This window comes from Gracilinanus agilis, chromosome 2 (genome assembly GCF_016433145.1).
Source record: "Gracilinanus agilis isolate LMUSP501 chromosome 2, AgileGrace, whole genome shotgun sequence".
NCBI lineage: Eukaryota > Metazoa > Chordata > Mammalia > Didelphimorphia > Didelphidae > Gracilinanus > Gracilinanus agilis.
In genome coordinates this window covers 37,638,987-37,646,124 of record NC_058131.1, presented here as the reverse complement: position 1 = coordinate 37,646,124, position 7,138 = coordinate 37,638,987, and positions in this window count along the sequence as shown.

The window sequence follows — 7,138 nt, the reverse complement described above, 5'->3', positions numbered from 1 at the left end:
TAATCAAAACTTCCAGCCAATAAGGGAGACTCCTAGGTCTGTACTCACTTTGAGAGATGCCATGTGATCCACTCCCAGGTTTCAGAATTCCTGAATTTGAGTTTCAAGCATTGGATCTTGTAGATCAGTAGTGTCAAATGTCAATACAAATGGGGCCTTGAGGCAGCTGGGTAGCACTGTGGAGAGTGCCAGGCCTGGAGGCAGGGGGATCACGGTTCAAATTTGGCCTCAGACAGAAGATATGGGTTTAAAAAAAAACAAAACCAAGCAGAAATGAAGCCACTTGGATGCCATACATAAGGATCTTTGAAGCCTACATATTGACTAAAAAAAATCATGCAAAATTATCGATGTTCTATTGTATTTTTATTTATTTTGTTAACTATTTCCCAGTTATATTTTAATCTGCTTTAGGCAGCATCTGTTGTAGCATGTTTGGACACTTCTGTTCTAAAGAGAGATTTCTTGATGCATCATACTGTTGGGTGAAGGAAAAACATTTCCCCACATCTTGTACAACACCCTTATTATTTAGAGTGCAAACTTGCATTGTAGAAGCCAGAAGTGGAGACCACAGTCAGGTCATGTGTTGCTACAGTGGTCCTTTTCAGTTTTGCCATTATATTGTGGAATGCCTGCTCTCTGGAAGGAAAAAGTGTATTTGTGGAAAAGTGTACCCCAGGAAAGATGACTTGTTGGTCCCTTTCTTACCTTTTCATTTCAATAAATAACTTGTCCCTTGACTACTGATGGAAAGGCAAACACATTGATTGGGACCCATGAGCTATAGTTTGGGGAATTCAAGTTGCCCATAGAATATCTAGAACCTCGGATAACTGATCCCCAGTACAAGTTGGGAACAACTACAGGTGCATTCTCTCCCAATTCTAAATGACTAATGAATAGGGGATGCATTTCAACCACAGTGGTTCATATTGTGTTCACAACCTGGCCCTCTCTTACCCTACCTGTGGCATTCTATGGTTGATCCATACTGACCTGCTTACTGTTCCTCAGACACAATCTCCAACCTCATCTCCCTGCCTTTGTACTAATCATCCCCCGTATCTGGAATGTTCTGTCCCCTGACTTCTCTGGTACCTGTTAAGCCTCTACTGAAATGCCACCTCCTGAAGAACTCAGCTTCTCCCCAGAATGGCCTTCTATTGACGAGCCTAAAAATCAAAACTCCAGCCCCAAATATTTTCTGTTCCCTCACCTCCCCCATGACAAACCTAAAAACATTTCCCAGCTGAAGCTATCTTAACACCTCCTTGAGAAATGTTTATTACCCTTCCTGGGAATGTTTATTACCCTGATCTACCTCCATGGGAATGTTTTATTAACCTGATGCATATTTACCCCTTTTTATGAATGTTTGATCAAGTGCTTCCTGACCCCTAATCCTGAAACCCCCCCAAATGCTTCCTGACCCCTGACCCTGAAACCCCCTCCCCATATGCTTCCTGACCCCCTGTCCCTGACACTTACCTTGATAATTATGTATGCACCAGCCCCCTTCCTCAAACGTTTCTATATAAACCCTTGGCTGGAGATGCCTCGAGGTCAGACTGGCCAGCCTTCCTCTCTGCCACTGACCCTAGCTTCTCTGCTAGCAAAATATATGGGCCTCTTCTTGCACATTGCAGTGTCAGTGTGATTCTTCCTGCCACGATCGAATCTGGGTATCAAAACTTGGGTACAACACTATCAACTGTCTTTGTATCTTGTGGCCTCCTCTCTATGTCCATGTGTCTTCCTCTGTTAGAATGTGAGCTCTGAGAAGGCAAAGATGGTTTCTGCATTTTCTTTGAATCTCTAGCATTTAGCACAGGGCATGGCACCTAGTAAGAGCTTAATAAATGCTTACCGATTCATTCATTGATTGTTGTCCAAGTAGAGAAGGATCATGACTTGGTGAGGAATCAGGGGCAGAATTCATAGAGAAGTTTGCATTTGGCTGGGTCCTAAGGAATAGAGGAAGAGGGAAGGGAACAAACATGAAGCACCTACTATGTGTTTTACATATGTTATCTCATTTAATTCTCACAGCGACACTGGGGGTTAAGAGATATTAGTATCCTCATTTTACAGGTGAGGAAACTGAGGCAGGTTAAGTGAGTTACTTGGGCTCACATAGCTGGTAAGGGTCTAAGTCTGGTCTTCCTGGACTCCTGGACCAGCATTCTATCCACCACATCACCCATTTGCCTCCAGCTGGATCGTAGGGTATTTAGGTAAAGATGGCCGTGGGAAAAGCATTACAGATTTATGTATCAATCTGAACAAAGTCATAGGGGCAGGCAAACAGGAGTATTTTAGCAGAGATTATAATCAAAGTTGGCTGAAGCATAGCACATGGGTAGATATAGCATATGTGTGGGAATGTACTGTGTACTATGGGTGGAGTTGTCAGTTGTTTTAATTTGTGCCTAAAAAGTTACTAAAATGTTCATGCCTTTTAACTGATTTATACAATCACTAGGCCTATACTTTAAAAAAAGGCCCAAGAGAAAGGAAAAGGTTCTACATGTAGAAAAATATTTATAGCAGCTCTTTTCATGAGAGCCAAAAAGTGGAAACTATGAGAATGTCTCTCTGTGGTGTGTGAATGTAATGGCATAATTGTGTCATAAGAAACGATGAAATGGGCAATCTCAGAAGAACCTGGGGAGACCCTTATGAACAAATCTGGAATAAAATGAACACAACCAGGACGGTTTGCACTGTGTGACCATTATAGAAAAAAACAACTTTGAAAGACATTAGAACTGATCAGTGAAATGATAAATCAAGAGTCCAAAAGAATAGAGATGAAACATGTAATTCATCTCTTGTTGGAGAGGAGATGAATGTAAAAGGTAGAAAGAAACATACTGTTTTTGACATGGCTAATGTGGAATTTGTTTTGCTGTACTACTTAGCTATATTATATTATATATTGTATATATGATATATTATATTATATTATATTATATTATATTATATTATATTATATTATATTATATTATATTATATTATATTATATATTAGCTATATATATTTAAGGGCTCTTAAAATGGTTATTATTTGCTTACTGGAGAGAGGGAAAATGGAAGAAACAGTTTAATTTAAAAATTTTTTAGAAATTAAAAAACCCTTATCTTCTGTCTTAATAGCAATTATAATGCAGAAGAGTGGCAAAGGCTAGGAAATTTGGGGGTAAGTGACTTGCTTAGAATCACACAACTAGGGCTTGTCCGAGTTCAGATTTGAACCTAGACCCTCTTGACTTCAACCCTGATGTTCTATCCATTGTTCCACCCAATTGCCCCAAAAGTTTAATTAAAATACAACAAATATTTATGCTGTGATATACATCTATTTCATTTTTTAAAAGATAATTTTTTTCATTGGATAACTATCTATCTTTGTCTCACACCTCCCCATTCCTGTGGGGGAAACAAACCCTGGAACAAATATACTTTCAAGGAAAACAAATCCTCACATCAATCAAATCCAGGAGTTTGTGTCTCACTCAGAATATCTAGTCCATCACTTCTCTCTTGGAGGTTGGAAGCATTCTAAATCATTGGGCCTCTGGAATCATATTTGATCATTTCATTGTTCTTAAGCCTTTTAAAAGTCATTTGTTTTTATGATGCTGTTGTAGCACAGATTGTTCTCCTGGTCCTGCTGACACCATATTTATTTATTGTTTTACAATGGCATTTCTCTGGGTTGAAACTTTGCCCCTAAAACATACTGCCAGAGAGAAATGGCAAATATACATTGTATTATTTGACTACTAATTTTTTTAAAAATGCACTGCCTTATTGAAGTAGGGTGGCCATTGATATTATTGTTGGGAATGAATAGGGAGTATTTATTAAAAAATGTGCTAAGTGCACAGGATTTAAAGTAGATACCACTTTAATTTTTAATCCATTGTACTGCTAAATCACAAGGGCTATGTAATAAAATAGAATTTAAGAAAAAAGATGATTGCACTTGATAATTCCTCATTAGCCAGGCTAATTACCTATGACTAATACTCTTCAATCTCCCCCCATACACTGCTTCATCCACACTTAATTATTGGCTGCTAAGCCATAAGGACTTCACACAGATTGGGTGCCATGCTTAGAATACTTGACTCCTCATTTCTCCCTCTTAGACCTCCTAACTTTCTTTAAAACTCATAATGGGTTCTTCAACAAGCCTTTTATAATTTTCCCGGGTCTTGGGCTCTCCCCTGCGATCACTGTGTATTTTGGGGTTACATATATTAATTACTTCTCTGTTGACATGTTTATAACCATAGTAGATGTTTAATAAATGTTTCTTGAGTGATAAATTAATAGAACTTAGTCTGCTTCAAGACAGGGACTAACTTACTTTTTATTTGTATCCAAGCACCTAACTTGGCGCCTGTTGCATATTAAGTGCATAATAACTAAACATAATCAATCTGCTGTGTAGACCTTATGTTTACATGTTGTGTCTTCTTTCCCTAGTAAGCATTTTACCACACTATTTAGCCTGAAGAGCAATTAAAACAAAGGCTAAAGCCTGGAATTTTCTTACATATTATCTTAAGTATTGAGAATAAAGAGAATTTTCCTCTGCTTCTGTCTGGTTTTTTTCTTCTCATATCCTATAACTCCAGAGTATCTATGGAATGCAAGTTGATCTCCATCTTAGCAGAGAAAGTGAATGTTCTGAAGGAAAACATGTTCATCTCTATTTTGTAATGTTGAATAAAATATTTCTTCAAAGAATGGAAGATATATAATCCTAGGAAGAAATAAAGATTAAAAAGGATAAAATGCAACCAACTGGAACTCTTGGTTTAGATGGTAGAAGAATGTAGAAATATGACAGTAGGAAAGAAAACTACATAATTAGAACCAAATAACAGATATAAGGCTCTTCCTGAAGAGGGGGAAGTCCAGTCTTCTCTGGAAGAAGCAGTGCTTTGTGCGCCATGGACTGACAATATGGATCCATGGGTGCCATTATGTTGAAGGTCATCTAGAAACAGCCAGAGGAAGTAGTGGTGTTTGGTGGTTCACTGCTGAGGGGCACAGAGGATGCTAACTGTGCCCCTGAGAGTCCATCACTAGCATTTGTTATTTACAGCCTTTGTGCCAAACACTGTGCTACATTTGGGGGATATAGAGACAGATGCAATAGTCAACTATCCAATTAAGGTATGTTTTCATGACAGGGCAGAGAGACTTTTGAGAACTGTCAAAACTAGACCTCTCCTTTCTTCTGGTGAATTCTGTGGGGGAAAATTCTCAGAATGAACCCAAAAAGGGATTGATTAGGGATATGAAGCTTTCTTAGACTGAAAGCCAAGAAGCTACATATCTCAAATCTTTGAGAGCATAAATGGTGATTTCATTGTACTGCTTATATTGTGCTTTAAGATAAGAGGGTGGATAATTCAAAGAAGATAATATCCAAGACATGTGTCAGAAGCAAGATCAATATTCTCAGATTCTATGTAAAAATGTTCAAAGAATGAGTAAAAGGAAATTTTTGTTAAGTATTTATAAGCACCAGATCTGGCACATAGCAGACACTTAAGTGTTTGTTCCCTTCACTTCCCCCCACAATAGAAATTGAATTAGAGATTCCAATACTATATAATATGTTTGAATGCAAGGTATCATTAAGTCTTGACAGGATAGGTTTAATGGGTACAATTTGACTCTGGAAGGGTATTCTTTATTCAAGGGGAATAGTATTTTTAAAATAAGGTTAGAACGCCATTGTACATTGAGAATGTGTGGTCTTAAGGAAATCCAAGACCCTGAGGGAAGAAAAAAGGAGCAACTGGTTGCTGAAATTGAAACAACAGAGCACAAATATCTCTGATAAGGGTTTGGCATTCAAGATATGCAAGGAACTAACACAAATACATAACACCAAATATCATTCTGATGTCTCAGTTTGTTTTTTTCTTTTATGTTGTTGGGTTAATTTTTTTCCTGGTTCTGTTGTTTTCTTTTGTTTTAATTCATTTAAGTCTTACTAAGTTTCTCTGAATTGTTCATATTTATCCTTTCTTATGGTTTAACAATTTTCCTTTACATTCACATGCCACAATATATTTAGACATTGTTCAATTGATAGACATTCACTTTCCTTCCTTGCCCTTTCTCTTTGCTATGTTTGGGAGTCTGTGTCTCTGGGTCAAAGAGTCTATAACTTATTGGTTTTTTAAAGTGTAATTCCAAATTATTTCCTAGAGCAATTGGTTAAATCATTTAATAAACCCATCAACATTGCATTAGTTCACCTGTCTTCTTATCACCTCCAACATCTTTTTGTAAGGGAAGAAGGTTGATGAAAACAATCTTCTGCAGAGAATCCTCCTCTAAGAAGTGTTTGGGGAAATCTCCCTCTGGTAGGCTGTTGCCTGACTTACTTTTTTTTTTTTTAAGCTCCACATATTTATATTATTTTGCAGTTTAAAAAGGGTTCATTTAATATTTCCAGTATTTGTCATTTTTAAAAACATAATACAGTCCATTACATTTAAATATCACAATCTATTCAGTCATTTCCTGCAATCATTTCATTTGTGTTATTTCCACTTATTTTGTCATTACAAAGTTTCCATGACTATTTTAATACATATATAGCATTTTATCCTCTCAATAATGCCCTTAGGGTCTAATCCCAGTAATGGAATCCCCAAGTTAATATGCATGAACAATCTTACAGCTCTTAATGTATATTTCCATTTTGTTTTCTAAAAAACAATTAATGGCTATTCTAGCAATGTAACATTAGGCCTGTTTCTCCATGTTTCTATGATCATTTAATCTGACCAACTTAACCAGGCTGGTTCTCAGATAACATACATTGCCAGGAACATATTTAGCTATTGGTCCATAAACAGTAGACAATCTGTTTCCAGGAGCATGTTCTTTCCAAGACCAGCTTGTTCACACCCAGTGGAACTTTTGTTCCAATGCCACAACCCCTCAGGAACACAAGATTACCTCCATAGTATGATGAGTGTTAAAGTAAGACTTTCACAGAATATTTATGCTCTCAAAACCACTATTGTCCCACCAGGAACCATATTTACATTATGTGTATATCAGGCTTAGATCTACTGCTAGCCTCAAGCAGGTATGTG